Source organism: Pleurodeles waltl, unplaced genomic scaffold (genome assembly GCF_031143425.1).
Source record: "Pleurodeles waltl isolate 20211129_DDA unplaced genomic scaffold, aPleWal1.hap1.20221129 scaffold_72, whole genome shotgun sequence".
NCBI classification, from domain to species: domain Eukaryota; kingdom Metazoa; phylum Chordata; class Amphibia; order Caudata; family Salamandridae; genus Pleurodeles; species Pleurodeles waltl.
This window is the reverse complement of record NW_027150393.1, coordinates 29,252-46,498: the sequence shown is the minus strand read 5'-3', so window position 1 is coordinate 46,498 and position 17,247 is coordinate 29,252. Positions and strand designations below refer to the sequence as shown.

The window sequence follows — 17,247 nt, the reverse complement described above, 5'->3', positions numbered from 1 at the left end:
AAATCTGGGCCAAAATGTCTAAAGGATAGAGGCTTTTTATGTCATGTTCGATGAAGACCATGCAAATAACTCTAGTCGTACTGCAGAAGAGATCACCATGTGCAGTTTCTTGCTTTGGGATGTAGTCTCCCACTCTCTGTCACCAACCCTCCGAGCAGGGTCGGAGCCGTTGCATTTCTGTGCCCAGGCTCGTTGGTCTAGGGGTATGATTCTCGCTTAGGGTGCGAGAGGTCCCAGGTTCAAATCCCGGACGAGCCCATTTTAGCGGAAAACAATCAAATCCTGCTCAAAATACACTACCCCTCAACATTTCTCATTCCACTCGAAGCATTGTTGCGCAAAACATATTTTTTGCCTCAGGCGAAAAATGGATTACAATGCCTTGGCTTTCTTCCTGCTTGCTCTCAGTGCGCCCTGTGTGATGATTTCACAGGCTCTCCTTCCTGGCATTTAGGCATCAGATATTTGTCTGTCTCTGCCCGCAGCTGTGGGATTTTTCAGGACGTCTGAGTGTATGCATGCTGGCTGACACCGCTGCAATTTTCACACTTACCCCTCGCATTCCGAGCAACTGCTGATAAAGTATAGAGGAAATCGTGCAAACATATGAGGGGAACTGTGCTCCTTCAGTCAAACCAGCAAGCTTGTTTCTGTAGTGTAGTGGTTATCACGTTCGCCTCACACGCGAAAGGTCCCCCGTTCGAGACCGGGCAGAAACACTTGGCAGCAGCAGCTTTTGCGTTTGCTCCCTAAAACCTCAGTCTCTCTCAATGCACACTTAGACAGAAATGACCTTTAAAAACTTGTGACCTGTGTAAAACGTGCTTTACTATTGCAGGACGCTAAAAAGTTATCTGCATCCCTCGGTGGTCGTGCATGTGCATTGTTTCTTGTTCTGTTTTTTTTTTTTTTTCTTGGCCATGTTATATTGTGGGGCCTTTAAAGCTGTGACTTTGATAGGAACATTGCAAGCGGCAAAATCAACAAGTGCAGACTGAAGAGTCCGACCTGCACACTGTTTTGGCTGTCAGGATGGCCAAGTGGTCTAAGGCGCCAGACTCAAGAGAGCTTGATCTTCAGTGAAGTTGAGCCTTCTGGTCTCTTCATGGAGAAGTGGGTTCAAATCCCACTTCTGACAGGTGTATTTTCTTCCCTTAAATCTTGCTCTGCTTGCAGAGCCAGCTCCTCACACCACTATCTTTGGAAGCTGCTGTGGCATGTGAGGAGAAATCCACCAACCCATCGGCTGGGCCCTCAATCAAAATTCTGTGTATTACTGGAAGGGGCATCTCAGGCACACCTTCTGTTAGAGCTGCACTTTATGACAGTAACTACCATGCTGGTTTCTACTTAAGCAGTTGATTCTATTGTTTGAAGTGAGGCTCTCCTGCCACCTTTTGGGCAAAGAAGACACTGCCCCTGCAACAACACAGGCAGACAAGCTCAAACTAGGTTTCTTGGTTAGGTGGGCGGAGCATATTGGCAATGGTGCCTCCTCGTGACTTGCAATTTACATGAAGAAGACAGAGAGGCAGCTGGGAGTAGGCAGTACCCATGAACCCCTGAACACTGTCTTGCGACTAGCACACAATTCTGAAATGAGGCGGGGAAAGGAGGTGATTTCCCCATCAAGGGCCATTCCGGGAAATCAGCCACCCTGCGTCTCCCAGGTGAGTGTTTCAGGCCTATGAGCCACTAATATAAATCTCGCCTGATCGAGCCTAATCGAGCGCTGATCGAGGAAGTGTGTTTGAATCCAAGAGGCATGCTCCTCTGGCTCAAGAGCTAGCAGGCCCTTCAGTGCTTCTGGTTGGGAAGTCTAAGGTGCAAGGGTCCATGACTTGCAGCGGGTTACAACTACCAGAAAGGGTCTGCTTTTCACATCAGTGCCCTAGTTCAGCTCACTGGCACAGGGCATTTTGACTACCTCTTGCCTTGCTAGAGACAAACAAAAAATCCTTGACAGAAAACATCAATTGCTATGGCACGCTTAGAGAGAGAGAGCCTCCAAATGGCCCTGCTTTTCGGAAAGACGCTTCAGAAGATGTTTCAAATGACTATGCAGCGGCAGTCTAGTTGGTATAGGGGTATGATTCTCGCTTCGGGTGTGAGAGGACCTCGGTTCAAATCCCAGACAAACCCCTACCTTTATAGGTTCAGTCTGTGTTTTAAACAGGAGTATTTCTGCTTTTCACTCTTGTAAGATGTCATGTTGCAATGCAATACATGCTTTATACTGGCGTCGAGACGGTTCAGCATCATGAAGGTATGCGAGATTTCTTTGCAACTGCTTTTCTGTGCTGGAGCAGCAGTGCTCGTAGGAACATTAAATGCACAGTGCTTCTCCATGGTAATTTCGGGTCCAGTTCTGAAATCACCTCTTGGAATGAAAGTGATCCCAGTTCCTTTCTTCCAAGGGAAGAGATCGTGTTCCGGAAGGCTCAGCTTTGAGCGTCATGAACATTGGCCCTCATCCTTGCATCCCAGTCCAATGCATAGCCACATAAAGCAAGCAGGTGTGTCTGTTTTCATAGTGTGGTGGTTCCAGTACAATGCATAGCCACATGAAGCAAGCCGGCAAGTGTGTCTGTTTGTCTAGTGTAGTGGTTATCATGCGCACCTCACATGCGAAAGGTCCCTGGTTCGAGTCGCTGGGCTTTTTCACAGTATTTGCATTTCCTGCCTCACCTGACAGGCAAGCTGAGATAAAAGAGACTGTGTCTATCCCTCACCATCGTGAGGTACTACGCTCCTGGGGCATCTGTCACAGCTCACCAAGAGGAGTTGCGCCAGCTTACGGCAGTCAGTTGCTCACTGTTTGACCTTTGCAATGAAGCCTGAGCCTACAGCATTCAACCCAGCCAAGGAAGGAAGGTACGAGAGCGAAAATAGCTTTCCTGCCCTCACCAAGAACACACACCTTGAGCAAATAAAGTGCCAGACTTACAAGGTCCTATCGCCACCGGAGCATCACTTTTAGTGACGCCCCGGTGGCACTATGCACTGCGCGGTATTTACAAGATGGCGTTCAGCCACTTTTTGTGGCTTAACACCACCTTGTAAATACGGCCCCTTAGCACGCAGCGCGTTCCCTGGAAGGGGCGTGCAATGGGTGTTGTTGGGAGTGTGCCACAGCAACACCATAGCATTTTGATGCTGCTCCAGATTTAGGAGTTGGCGTAAATCTGCGTCAGCACCAAAATCCAACGCCATCCCAGGGGTGTCGTTAGAGTGGCGCACTGAGGAGAAATGTTTTCATTTCTCCTTGTTTTTGCTCTTTCTATGTGTGATGCATTCTGCAGCACACATAGAAGTAAGAGCAAATCACCATTGAAGATTTTTTTTTTGGGCAGGAAGGTGTCCCTTCCTGCACAAAAACAATTTCCCCCTCAACGCAGTCATCCTTGTACCATGGTGCAAGAACGGCTGCGTTGGCGCTCAGCAGCTAATTTAGAGCTGGCGCAGGGGGAAGCACAGGGGTGCGCTGTATTCTACTAAATACGGCGCTTCCCTGCATTTTGAAAATGACGGCGCGTGGGGCTTGCAAATTTGGCACAGCGTCGCGCTTAGTCATTTTCTTGTAAATCTGGGCCAAAATGTCTAAAGGATAGAGGCTTTTTATGTCATGTTCGATGAAGACCATGCAAATGACTCTAGTCGTACTGCAGAAGAGAGCACCATGTGCAGTTTCTTGCTTTGGGATGTAGTCTCCCACTCTCTGTCACCAACCCTCCGAGCAGGGTCGGGGCCGTTGCATTTCTGTGCCCAGGCTCGTTGGTCTAGGGGTATGATTCTCGCTTAGGGTGCGAGATGTCCCAGGTTCAAATCCCGGACTAGCCCATTTTAGCGGAAAACAATCAAATCCTGCTCAAAATACACAACCCCTCAACATTTCTCATTCCACTCGAAGCATTGTTGCGCAAAACATATTTTTTGCCTCAGGCGAAAAATGGATTACAATGCCTTGGCTTCCTTCCTGCTTGCTCTCAGTGCGCCCTGTGTGATGATTTCACAGGCTCTCCTTCCTGGCATTTAGGCATCAGATATTTGTCTGTCTCTGCCCGCAGCTGTGGGATTTTTCAGGCCGTCTGAGTGTATGCATGCTGGCTGACACCGCTGCAATTTTCACACTTACCCCTCGCATTCCGAGCAACTGCTGATAAAGTATAGAGGAAATCGTGCAAACATATGAGGGGAACTGTGCTCCTTCAGTCAAACCAGCAAGCTTGTTTCTGTAGTGTAGTGGTTATCACGTTCCCCTCACACGCGAAAGGTCCCCGGTTCGAGACCGGGCAGAAACACTTGGCAGCAGCAGCTTTTGTGTTTGCTCCCTAAAACCTCAGTCTCTCTCAATGCACACTTAGACAGAAATGACCTTTAAAAACTTGTGACCTGTGTAAAACGTGCTTTACTATTGCAGGACGCTAAAAAGTTATCTGCATCCCTCGGTGGTCGTGCATGTGCATTGTTTCTTGTTCTGTTTTTTTTTTTTTTTCTTGGCCATGTTATATTGTGGGGCCTTTAAAGCTGTGACTTTGATAGGAACATTGCAAGCGGCAAAATCAACAAGTGCAGACTGAAGAGTCCGACCTGCACACTGTTTCGGCTGTCAGGATGGCCGAGTGGTCTAAGGCGCCAGACTCAAGAGAGCTTGATCTTCAGTGAAGCTGAGCCTTCTGGTCTCTTCATGGAGGAGTGGGTTCAAATCCCACTTCTGACAGGTGTATTTTCTTCCCTTAAATCTTGCTCTGCTTTGGAAGCTGCTGTGGCATGTGAGGAGAAATCCACCAACCCATCGGCTGGGCCCTCAATCAAAATTCTGTGTATTACTGGAAGGGGCGTCTCAGGCACACCTTCTGTTAGAGCTGCACTTTATGACAGTAACTACCATGCTGGTTTCTACTTAAGCAGTTGATTCTATCGTTTGAAGTGAGGCTCTCCTGCCACCTTTTGGGCAAAGAAGACACTGCCCCTGCAACAACACAGGCAGACAAGCTCAAACTAGGTTTCTTGGTTAGGTGGGCGGAGCATATTGGCAATGGTGCCTCCTCGTGACTTGCAATTTACATGAAGAAGACAGAGAGGCAGCTGGGAGTAGGCAGTACCCATGAACCCCTGAACACTGTCTTGCGACTAGCACACAATTCTGAAATGAGGCGGGGGAAAGGAGGTGATTTCCCCATCAAGGGCCATTCCGGGAAATCAGCCACCCTGCGTCTCCCAGGTGAGTGTTTCAGGCCTATGAGCCACTAATATAAATCTCGCCTGATCGAGCCTCATCAAGCACTGATCGAGCAAGTGTGCTTGAATCCAAGAGGCATGCTCCTCTGGCTCAAGAGCTAGCAGGCCCTTCAGTGCTTCTGGTTGGGAAGTCTAAGGTGCAAGGGTCCATGACTTGCAGCGGGTTACAACTACCAGAAAGGGTCTGCTTTTCACATCAGTGCCCTAGTTCAGCTCACTGGCACAGGGCATTTTGACTACCTCTTGCCTTGCTAGAGACAAACAAAAAATCCTTGACAGAAAACATCAATTGCTATGGCACGCTTAGAGAGAGAGAGCCTCCAAATGGCCCTGCTTTTCGGAAAGACGCTTCAGAAGATGTTTCAAATGACTATGCAGCGGCAGTCTAGTTGGTATAGGGGTATGATTCTCGCTTCGGGTGTGAGAGGACCTCGGTTCAAATCCCAGACAAACCCCTACCTTTATAGGTTCAGTCTGTGTTTTAAACAGGAGTATTTCTGCTTTTCACTCTTGTAAGATATCATGTTGCAATGCAATACATGCTTTATACTGGCGTCGAGACGGTTCAGCATCATGAAGGTATGCGAGATTTCTTTGCAACTGCTTTTCTGTGCTGGAGCAGCAGTGCTCGTAGGAACATTAAATGCACAGTGCTTCTCCATGGTAATTTCGGGTCCAGTTCTGAAATCACCTCTTGGAATGAAAGTGATCCCAGTTCCTTTCTTCCAAGGGAAGAGATCGTGTTCCGGAAGGCTCAGCTTTGAGCGTCATGAACATTGGCCCTCATCCTTGCATCCCAGTCCAATGCATAGCCACATAAAGCAAGCAGGTGTGTCTGTTTTCATAGTGTGGTGGTTCCAGTACAATGCATAGCCACATGAAGCAAGCCGGCAAGTGTGTCTGTTTGTCTAGTGTAGTGGTTATCATGCGCACCTCACATGCGAAAGGTCCCTGGTTCGAGTCGCTGGGCTTTTTCACAGTATTTGCATTTCCTGCCTCACCTGACAGGCAAGCTGAGATAAAAGAGACTGTGTCTATCCCTCACCATCGTGAGGTACTACGCTCCTGGGGCATCTGTCACAGCTCACCAAGAGGAGTTGCGCCAGCTTACGGCAGTCAGTTGCTCACTGTTTGACCTTTGCAATGAAGCCTGAGCCTACAGCATTCAACCCAGCCAAGGAAGGAAGGTACGAGAGCGAAAATAGCTTTCCTGCCCTCACCAAGAACACACACCTTGAGCAAATAAAGTGCCAGACTTACAAGGTCCTATCGCCACCGGAGCATCACTTTTAGTGACGCCCCGGTGGCACTATGCACTGCGCGGTATTTACAAGATGGCGTTCAGCCACTTTTTGTGGCTTAACACCACCTTGTAAATACGGCCCCTTAGCACGCAGCGCGTTCCCTGGAAGGGGCGTGCAATGGGTGTTGTTGGGAGTGTGCCACAGCAACACCATAGCATTTTGATGCTGCTCCAGATTTAGGAGTTGGCGTAAATCTGCGTCAGCACCAAAATCCAACGCCATCCCAGGGGTGTCGTTAGAGTGGCGCACTGAGGAGAAATGTTTTCATTTCTCCTTGTTTTTGCTCTTTCTATGTGTGATGCATTCTGCAGCACACATAGAAGTAAGAGCAAATCACCATTGAAGATTTTTTTTTTGGGCAGGAAGGTGTCCCTTCCTGCACAAAAACAATTTCCCCCTCAACGCAGTCATCCTTGTACCATGGTGCAAGAACGGCTGCGTTGGCGCTCAGCAGCTAATTTAGAGCTGGCGCAGGGGGAAGCACAGGGGTGCGCTGTATTCTACTAAATACGGCGCTTCCCTGCATTTTGAAAATGACGGCGCGTGGGGCTTGCAAATTTGGCACAGCGTCGCGCTTAGTCATTTTCTTGTAAATCTGGGCCAAAATGTCTAAAGGATAGAGGCTTTTTATGTCATGTTCGATGAAGACCATGCAAATGACTCTAGTCGTACTGCAGAAGAGAGCACCATGTGCAGTTTCTTGCTTTGGGATGTAGTCTCCCACTCTCTGTCACCAACCCTCCGAGCAGGGTCGGGGCCGTTGCATTTCTGTGCCCAGGCTCGTTGGTCTAGGGGTATGATTCTCGCTTAGGGTGCGAGAGGTCCCAGGTTCAAATCCCGGACGAGCCCATTTTAGCAGAAAACAATCAAATCCTGCTCAAAATACACAAGCGCTCAACATTTCTCATTCCACTCGAAGCATTGTTGCGCAAAACATATTTTTTGCCTCAGGCGAAAAATGGATTACAATGCCTTGGCTTCCTTCCTGCTTGCTCTCAGTGCGCCCTGTGTGATGATTTCACAGGCTCTCCTTCCTGGCATTTAGGCATCAGATATTTGTCTGTCTCTGCCCGCAGCTGTGGGATTTTTCAGGACGTCTGAGTGTATGCATGCTGGCTGACACCGCTGCAATTTTCACACTTACCCCTCGCATTCCGAGCAACTGCTGATAAAGTATAGAGGAAATCGTGCAAACATATGAGGGGAACTGTGCTCCTTCAGTCAAACCAGCAAGCTTGTTTCTGTAGTGTAGTGGTTATCATGTTCGCCTCACACGCGAAAGGTCCCCGGTTCGAGACCGGGCAGAAACACTTGGCAGCAGCAGCTTTTGTGTTTGCTCCCTAAAACCTCAGTCTCTCTCAATGCACACTTAGACAGAAATGACCTTTAAAAACTTGTGACCTGTGTAAAACGTGCTTTACTATTGCAGTACGCTAAAAAGTTATCTGCATCCCTCGGTGGTCGTGCATGTGCATTGTTTCTTGTTCTGTTTTTTTTTTTTTTTCTTGGCCATGTTATGTTGTGGGGCCTTTAAAGCTGTGACTTTGATAGGAACATTGCAAGCGGCAAAATCAACAAGTGCAGACTGAAGAGTCCGACCTGCACACTGTTTTGGCTGTCAGGATGGCCGAGTGGTCTAAGGCGCCAGACTCAAGAGAGCTTGATCTTTAGTGAAGCTGAGCCTTCTGGTCTCTTCATGGAGGCGTGGGTTCAAATCTCACTTCTGACAGGTGTATTTTCTTCCCTTAAATCTTGCTCTGCTTGCAGAGCCAGCTCCTCACACCACTATCTTTGGAAGCTGCTGTGGCATGTGAGGAGAAATCCACCAACCCATCGGCTGGGCCCTCAATCAAAATTCTGTGTATTACTGGAAGGGGCGTCTCAGGCACACCTTCTGTTAGAGCTGCACTTTATGACAGTAACTACCATGCTGGTTTCTACTTAAGCAGTTGATTCTATCGTTTGAAGTGAGGCTCTCCTGCCACCTTTTGGGCAAAGAAGACACTGCCCCTGCAACAACACAGGCAGACAAGCTCAAACTAGGTTTCTTGGTTAGGTGGGCGGAGCATATTGGCAATGGTGCCTCCTCGTGACTTGCAATTTACATGAAGAAGACAGAGAGGCAGCTGGGAGTAGGCAGTACCCATGAACCCCTGAACACTGTCTTGCGACTAGCACACAATTCTGAAATGAGGCGGGGGAAAGGAGGTGATTTCCCCATCAAGGGCCATTCCGGGAAATCAGCCACCCTGCGTCTCCCAGGTGAGTGTTTCAGGCCTATGAGCCACTAATATAAATCTCGCCTGATCGAGCGCTGATCGAGCAAGTGTGCTTGAATCCAAGAGGCATGCTCCTCTGGCTCAAGAGCTAGCAGGCCCTTCAGTGCTTCTGGTTGGGAAGTCTAAGGTGCAAGGGTCCATGACTTGCAGCGGGTTACAACTACCAGAAAGGGTCTGCTTTTCACATCAGTGCCCTAGTTCAGCTCACTGGCACAGGGCATTTTGACTACCTCTTGCCTTGCTAGAGACAAACAAAAAATCCTTGACAGAAAACATCAATTGCTATGGCACGCTTAGAGAGAGAGAGCCTCCAAATGGCCCTGCTTTTCGGAAAGACGCTTCAGAAGATGTTTCAAATGACTATGCTGCGGCAGTCTAGTTGGTATAGGGGTATGATTCTCGCTTCGGGTGTGAGAGGACCTCGGTTCAAATCCCAGACAAACCCCTACCTTTATAGGTTCAGTCTGTGTTTTAAACAGGAGTATTTATGCTTTTCACTCTTGTAAGATGTCATGTTGCAATTCAATACATGCTTTATACTGGCGTCGAGACGGTTCAGCATCATGAAGGTATGCGAGATTTCTTTGCAACTGCTTTTCTGTGCTGGAGCAGCAGTGCTCGTAGGAACATTAAATGCACAGTGCTTCTCCATGGTAATTTCGGGTCCAGTTCTGAAATCACCTCTTGGAATGAAAGTGATCCCAGTTCCTTTCTTCCAAGGGAAGAGATCGTGTTCCGGAAGGCTCAGCTTTGAGCGTCATGAACATTGGCCCTCATCCTTGCATCCCAGTCCAATGCATAGCCACATAAAGCAAGCAGGTGTGTCTGTTTCCATAGTGTGGTGGTTCCAGTACAATGCATAGCCACATGAAGCAAGCCGGCAAGTGTGTCTGTTTGTCTAGTGTAGTGGTTATCATGCGCACCTCACATGCGAAAGGTCCCTGGTTCGAGTCGCTGGGCTTTTTCACAGTATTTGCATTTCCTGCCTCACCTGACAGGCAAGCTGAGATAAAAGAGACTGTGTCTATCCCTCACCATCGTGAGGTACTACGCTCCTGGGGCATCTGTCACAGCTCACCAAGAGGAGTTGCGCCAGCTTACTGCAGTCAGTTGCTCACTGTTTGACCTTTGCAATGAAGCCTGAGCCTACAGCATTCAAGCCAGCCAAGGAAGGAAGGTACGAGAGCGAAAATAGCTTTCCTGCCCTCACCAAGAACACACACCTTGAGCAAATAAAGTGCCAGACTTACAAGGTCCTATCGCCACCGGAGCATCACTTTTAGTGACGCCCCGGTGGCACTATGCACTGCGCGGTATTTACAAGATGGCGTTCAGCCACTTTTTGTGGCTTAACACCACCTTGTAAAAACGGCCCCTTAGCACGCAGCGCGTTCCCTGGAAGGGGCGTGCAATGGGTGTTGTTGGGAGTGTGCCACAGCAACACCATAGCATTTTGATGCTGCTCCAGATTTAGGAGTTGGCGTAAATCTGCGTCAGCACCAAAATCCAACGCCATCCCAGGGGTGTCGTTAGAGTGGCGCACTGAGGAGAAATGTTTTCATTTCTCCTTGTTTTTGCTCCTTCTATGTGTGATGCATTCTGCAGCACACATAGAAGTAAGAGCAAATCACCATTGAAGATTTTTTTTTTGGGCAGGAAGGTGTCCCTTCCTGCACAAAAACAATTTCCCCCTCAACGCAGTCATCCTTGTACCATGGTGCAAGAACGGCTGCGTTGGCGCTCAGCAGCTAATTTAGAGCTGGCGCAGGGGGAAGCACAGGGGTGCGCTGTATTCTACTAAATACGGCGCTTCCCTGCATTTTGAAAATGACGGCGCGTGGGGCTTGCAAATTTGGCACAGCGTCGCGCTTAGTCATTTTCTTGTAAATCTGGGCCAAAATGTCTAAAGGATAGAGGCTTTTTATGTCATGTTCGATGAAGACCATGCAAATGACTCTAGTCGTACTGCAGAAGAGATCACCATGTGCAGTTTCTTGCTTTGGGATGTAGTCTCCCACTCTCTGTCACCAACCCTCCGAGCAGGGTCGGAGCCGTTGCATTTCTGTGCCCAGGCTCGTTGGTCTAGGGGTATGATTCTCGCTTAGGGTGCGAGAGGTCCCAGGTTCAAATCCCGGACGAGCCCATTTTAGCGGAAAACAATCAAATCCTGCTCAAAATACACTACCCCTCAACATTTCTCATTCCACTCGAAGCATTGTTGCGCAAAACATATTTTTTGCCTCAGGCGAAAAATGGATTACAATGCCTTGGCTTTCTTCCTGCTTGCTCTCAGTGCGCCCTGTGTGATGATTTCACAGGCTCTCCTTCCTGGCATTTAGGCATCAGATATTTGTCTGTCTCTGCCCGCAGCTGTGGGATTTTTCAGGACGTCTGAGTGTATGCATGCTGGCTGACACCGCTGCAATTTTCACACTTACCCCTCGCATTCCGAGCAACTGCTGATAAAGTATAGAGGAAATCGTGCAAACATATGAGGGGAACTGTGCTCCTTCAGTCAAACCAGCAAGCTTGTTTCTGTAGTGTAGTGGTTATCACGTTCGCCTCACACGCGAAAGGTCCCCCGTTCGAGACCGGGCAGAAACACTTGGCAGCAGCAGCTTTTGTGTTTGCTCCCTAAAACCTCAGTCTCTCTCAATGCACACTTAGACAGAAATGACCTTTAAAAACTTGTGACCTGTGTAAAACGTGCTTTACTATTGCAGGACGCTAAAAAGTTATCTGCATCCCTCGGTGGTCGTGCATGTGCATTGTTTCTTGTTCTGTTTTTTTTTTTTTTTCTTGGCCATGTTATATTGTGGGGCCTTTAAAGCTGTGACTTTGATAGGAACATTGCAAGCGGCAAAATCAACAAGTGCAGACTGAAGAGTCCGACCTGCACACTGTTTTGGCTGTCAGGATGGCCAAGTGGTCTAAGGCGCCAGACTCAAGAAAGCTTGATCTTCAGTGAAGTTGAGCCTTCTGGTCTCTTCATGGAGAAGTGGGTTCAAATCCCACTTCTGACAGGTGTATTTTCTTCCCTTAAATCTTGCTCTGCTTGCAGAGCCAGCTCCTCACACCACTATCTTTGGAAGCTGCTGTGGCATGTGAGGAGAAATCCACCAACCCATCGGCTGGGCCCTCAATCAAAATTCTGTGTATTACTGGAAGGGGCATCTCAGGCACACCTTCTGTTAGAGCTGCACTTTATGACAGTAACTACCATGCTGGTTTCTACTTAAGCAGTTGATTCTATTGTTTGAAGTGAGGCTCTCCTGCCACCTTTTGGGCAAAGAAGACACTGCCCCTGCAACAACACAGGCAGACAAGCTCAAACTAGGTTTCTTGGTTAGGTGGGCGGAGCATATTGGCAATGGTGCCTCCTCGTGACTTGCAATTTACATGAAGAAGACAGAGAGGCAGCTGGGAGTAGGCAGTACCCATGAACCCCTGAACACTGTCTTGCGACTAGCACACAATTCTGAAATGAGGCGGGGAAAGGAGGTGATTTCCCCATCAAGGGCCATTCCGGGAAATCAGCCACCCTGCGTCTCCCAGGTGAGTGTTTCAGGCCTATGAGCCACTAATATAAATCTCGCCTGATCGAGCCTAATCGAGCGCTGATCGAGGAAGTGTGTTTGATTCCAAGAGGCATGCTCCTCTGGCTCAAGAGCTAGCAGGCCCTTCAGTGCTTCTGGTTGGGAAGTCTAAGGTGCAAGGGTCCATGACTTGCAGCGGGTTACAACTACCAGAAAGGGTCTGCTTTTCACATCAGTGCCCTAGTTCAGCTCACTGGCACAGGGCATTTTGACTACCTCTTGCCTTGCTAGAGACAAACAAAAAATCCTTGACAGAAAACATCAATTGCTATGGCACGCTTAGAGAGAGAGAGCCTCCAAATGGCCCTGCTTTTCGGAAAGACGCTTCAGAAGATGTTTCAAATGACTACGCAGCGGCAGTCTAGTTGGTATAGGGGTATGATTCTCGCTTCGGGTGTGAGAGGACCTCGGTTCAAATCCCAGACAAACCCCTACCTTTATAGGTTCAGTCTGTGTTTTAAACAGGAGTATTTCTGCTTTTCACTCTTGTAAGATGTCATGTTGCAATGCAATACATGCTTTATACTGGCGTCGAGACGGTTCAGCATCATGAAGGTATGCGAGATTTCTTTGCAACTGCTTTTCTGTGCTGGAGCAGCAGTGCTCGTAGGAACATTAAATGCACAGTGCTTCTCCATGGTAATTTCGGGTCCAGTTCTGAAATCACCTCTTGGAATGAAAGTGATCCCAGTTCCTTTCTTCCAAGGGAAGAGATCGTGTTCCGGAAGGCTCAGCTTTGAGCGTCATGAACATTGGCCCTCATCCTTGCATCCCAGTCCAATGCATAGCCACATAAAGCAAGCAGGTGTGTCTGTTTCCATAGTGTGGTGGTTCCAGTACAATGCATAGCCACATGAAGCAAGCCGGCAAGTGTGTCTGTTTGTGTAGTGTAGTGGTTATCATGCGCACCTCACATGCGAAAGGTCCCTGGTTCGAGTCGCTGGGCTTTTTCACAGTATTTGCATTTCCTGCCTCACCTGACAGGCAAGCTGAGATAAAAGAGACTGTGTCTATCCCTCACCATCGTGAGGTACTACGCTCCTGGGGCATCTGTCACAGCTCACCAAGAGGAGTTGCGCCAGCTTACGGCAGTCAGTTGCTCACTGTTTGACCTTTGCAATGAAGCCTGAGCCTACAGCATTCAAGCCAGCCAAGGAAGGAAGGTACGAGAGCGAAAATAGCTTTCCTGCCCTCACCAAGAACACACACCTTGAGCAAATAAAGTGCCAGACCTACAAGGTCCTATCGCCACCGGAGCATCACTTTTAGTGACGCCCCGGTGGCACTATGCACTGCGCGGTATTTACAAGATGGCGTTCAGCCACTTTTTGTGGCTTAACACCACCTTGTAAATACGGCCCCTTAGCACGCAGCGCGTTCCCTGGAAGGGGCGTGCAATGGGTGTTGTTGGGAGTGTGCCACAGCAACACCATAGCATTTTGATGCTGCTCCAGATTTAGGAGTTGGCGTAAATCTGCGTCAGCACCAAAATCCAACGCCATCCCAGGGGTGTCGTTAGAGTGGCGCACTGAGGAGAAATGTTTTCATTTCTCCTTGTTTTTGCTCTTTCTATGTGTGATGCATTCTGCAGCACACATAGAAGTAAGAGCAAATCACCATTGAAGATTTTTTTTTTGGGCAGGAAGGTGTCCCTTCCTGCACAAAAACAATTTCCCCCTCAACGCAGTCATCCTTTTACCATGGTGAAAGAACAGCTGCGTTGGCGCTCAGCAGCTAATTTAGAGCTGGCGCAGGGGGAAGCACAGGGGTGCGCTGTATTCTACTAAATACGGCGCTTCCCTGCATTTTGAAAATGACGGCGCGTGGGGCTTGCAAATTTGGCACAGCGTCGCGCTTAGTCATTTTCTTGTAAATCTGGGCCAAAATGTCTAAAGGATAGAGGCTTTTTATGTCATGTTCGATGAAGACCATGCAAATGACTCTAGTCGTACTGCAGAAGAGAGCACCATGTGCAGTTTCTTGCTTTGGGATGTAGTCTCCCACTCTCTGTCACCAACCCTCCAAGCAGGGTCGGAGCCGTTGCATTTCTGTGCCCAGGCTCGTTGGTCTAGGGGTATGATTCTCGCTTAGGGTGCGAGAGGTCCCAGGTTCAAATCCCGGACGAGCCCATTTTAGCAGAAAACAATCAAATCCTGCTCAAAATACACAAGCGCTCAACATTTCTCATTCCACTCGAAGCATTGTTGCGCAAAACATATTTTTTGCCTCAGGCGAAAAATAGATTACAATGCCTTGGCTTCCTTCCTGCTTGCTCTCAGTGCGCCCTGTGTGATGATTTCACAGGCTCTCCTTCCTGGCATTTAGGCATCAGATATTTGTCTGTCTCTGCCCGCAGCTGTGGGATTTTTCAGGACGTCTGAGTGTATGCATGCTGGCTGACACCGCTGCAATTTTCACACTTACCCCTCGCATTCCGAGCAACTGCTGATAAAGTATAGAGGAAATCGTGCAAACATATGAGGGGAACTGTGCTCCTTCAGTCAAACCAGCAAGCTTGTTTCTGTAGTGTAGTGGTTATCACGTTCGCCTCACACGCGAAAGGTCCCCGGTTTGAGACCAGGCAGAAACACTTGGCAGCAGCAGCTTTTGTGTTTGCTCCCTAAAACCTCAGTCTCTCTCAATGCACACTTAGACAGAAATGACCTTTAAAAACTTGTGACCTGTGTAAAACGTGCTTTACTATTGCAGGACGCTAAAAAGTTATCTGCATCCCTCGGTGGTCGTGCATGTGCATTGTTTCTTGTTCATTTTTTTTTTTTTTTTCTTGGCCATGTTATGTTGTGGGGCCTTTAAAGCTGTGACTTTGATAGGAACATTGCAAGCGGCAAAATCAACAAGTGCAGACTGAAGAGTCCGACCTGCACACTGTTTTGGCTGTCAGGATGGCCGAGTGGTCTAAGGCGCCAGACTCAAGAGAGCTTGATCTTTAGTGAAGCTGAGCCTTCTGGTCTCTTCATGGAGGCGTGGGTTCAAATCTCACTTCTGACAGGTGTATTTTCTTCCCTTAAATCTTGCTCTGCTTGCAGAGCCAGCTCCTCACACCACTATCTTTGGAAGCTGCTGTGGCATGTGAGGAGAAATCCACCAACCCATCGGCTGGGCCCTCAATCAAAATTCTGTGTATTACTGGAAGGGGCGTCTCAGGCACACCTTCTGTTAGAGCTGCACTTTATGACAGTAACTACCATGCTGGTTTCTACTTAAGCAGTTGATTCTATCGTTTGAAGTGAGGCTCTCCTGCCACCTTTTGGGCAAAGAAGACACTGCCCCTGCAACAACACAGGCAGACAAGCTCAAACTAGGTTTCTTGGTTAGGTGGGCGGAGCATATTGGCAATGGTGCCTCCTCGTGACTTGCAATTTACATGAAGAAGACAGAGAGGCAGCTGGGAGTAGGCAGTACCCATGAACCCCTGAACACTGTCTTGCGACTAGCACACAATTCTGAAATGAGGCGGGGGAAAGGAGGTGATTTCCCCATCAAGGGCCACTCCGGGAAATCAGCCACCCTGCGTCTCCCAGGTGAGTGTTTCAGGCATATGAGCCACTAATATAAATCTCGCCTGATCGAGCGCTGATCGAGCGCTGATCGAGCAAGTGTGCTTGAATCCAAGAGGCATGCTCCTCTGGCTCAAGAGCTAGCAGGCCCTTCAGTGCTTCTGGTTGGGAAGTCTAAGGTGCAAGGGTCCATGACTTGCAGCGGGTTACAACTACCAGAAAGGGTCTGCTTTTCACATCAGTGCCCTAGTTCAGCTCACTGGCACAGGGCATTTTGACTACCTCTTGCCTTGCTAGAGACAAACAAAAAATCCTTGACAGAAAACATCAATTGCTATGGCACGCTTAGAGAGAGAGAGCCTCCAAATGGCCCTGCTTTTCGGAAAGACGCTTCAGAAGATGTTTCAAATGACTATGCTGCGGCAGTCTAGTTGGTATAGGGGTATGATTCTCGCTTCGGGTGTGAGAGGACCTCGGTTCAAATCCCAGACAAACCCCTACCTTTATAGGTTCAGTCTGTGTTTTAAACAGGAGTATTTATGCTTTTCACTCTTGTAAGATGTCATGTTGCAATTCAATACATGCTTTATACTGGCGTCGAGACGGTTCAGCATCATGAAGGTATGCGAGATTTCTTTGCAACTGCTTTTCTGTGCTGGAGCAGCAGTGCTCGTAGGAACATTAAATGCACAGTGCTTCTCCATGGTAATTTCGGGTCCAGTTCTGAAATCACCTCTTGGAATGAAAGTGATCCCAGTTCCTTTCTTCCAAGGGAAGAGATCGTGTTCCGGAAGGCTCAGCTTTGAGCGTCATGAACATTGGCCCTCATCCTTGCATCCCAGTCCAATGCATAGCCACATAAAGCAAGCAGGTGTGTCTGTTTCCATAGTGTGGTGGTTCCAGTACAATGCATAGCCACATGAAGCAAGCCGGCAAGTGTGTCTGTTTGTGTAGTGTAGTGGTTATCATGCGCACCTCACATGCGAAAGGTCCCTGGTTCGAGTCGCTGGGCTTTTTCACAGTATTTGCATTTCCTGCCTCACCTGACAGGCAAGCTGAGATAAAAGAGACTGTGTCTATCCCTCACCATCGTGAGGTACTACGCTCCTGGGGCATCTGTCACAGCTCACCAAGAGGAGTTGCGCCAGCTTACGGCAGTCAGTTGCTCACTGTTTGACCTTTGCAATGAAGCCTGAGCCTACAGCATTCAAGCCAGCCAAGGAAGGAAGGTACGAGAGCGAAAATAGCTTTCCTGCCCTCACCAAGAACACACACCTTGAGCAAATAAAGTGCCAGACCTACAAGGTCC

The 17,247-nt window shown here is 48.6% G+C and overlaps 4 non-coding genes across 4 annotated transcripts; all 4 read left to right on the top strand.

The window, feature by feature from the left end:
• Positions 1-646: 646 nt before the first annotated feature.
• TRNAV-CAC (transfer RNA valine (anticodon CAC)) lies at positions 647-719 on the top strand. The gene has a single exon. It is a non-coding gene; the product is annotated as a tRNA-Val (tRNA).
• A 3,509-nt stretch (positions 720-4,228) lies between these two features.
• On the top strand, positions 4,229-4,301 carry TRNAV-CAC (transfer RNA valine (anticodon CAC)). Its single transcript has one exon. It is a non-coding gene; the product is annotated as a tRNA-Val (tRNA).
• A 3,481-nt stretch (positions 4,302-7,782) lies between these two features.
• On the top strand, positions 7,783-7,855 carry TRNAV-CAC (transfer RNA valine (anticodon CAC)). The gene has a single exon. It is a non-coding gene; the product is annotated as a tRNA-Val (tRNA).
• A 3,500-nt stretch (positions 7,856-11,355) lies between these two features.
• On the top strand, positions 11,356-11,428 carry TRNAV-CAC (transfer RNA valine (anticodon CAC)). Its single transcript has one exon. It is a non-coding gene; the product is annotated as a tRNA-Val (tRNA).
• Positions 11,429-17,247: the final 5,819 nt, after the last annotated feature.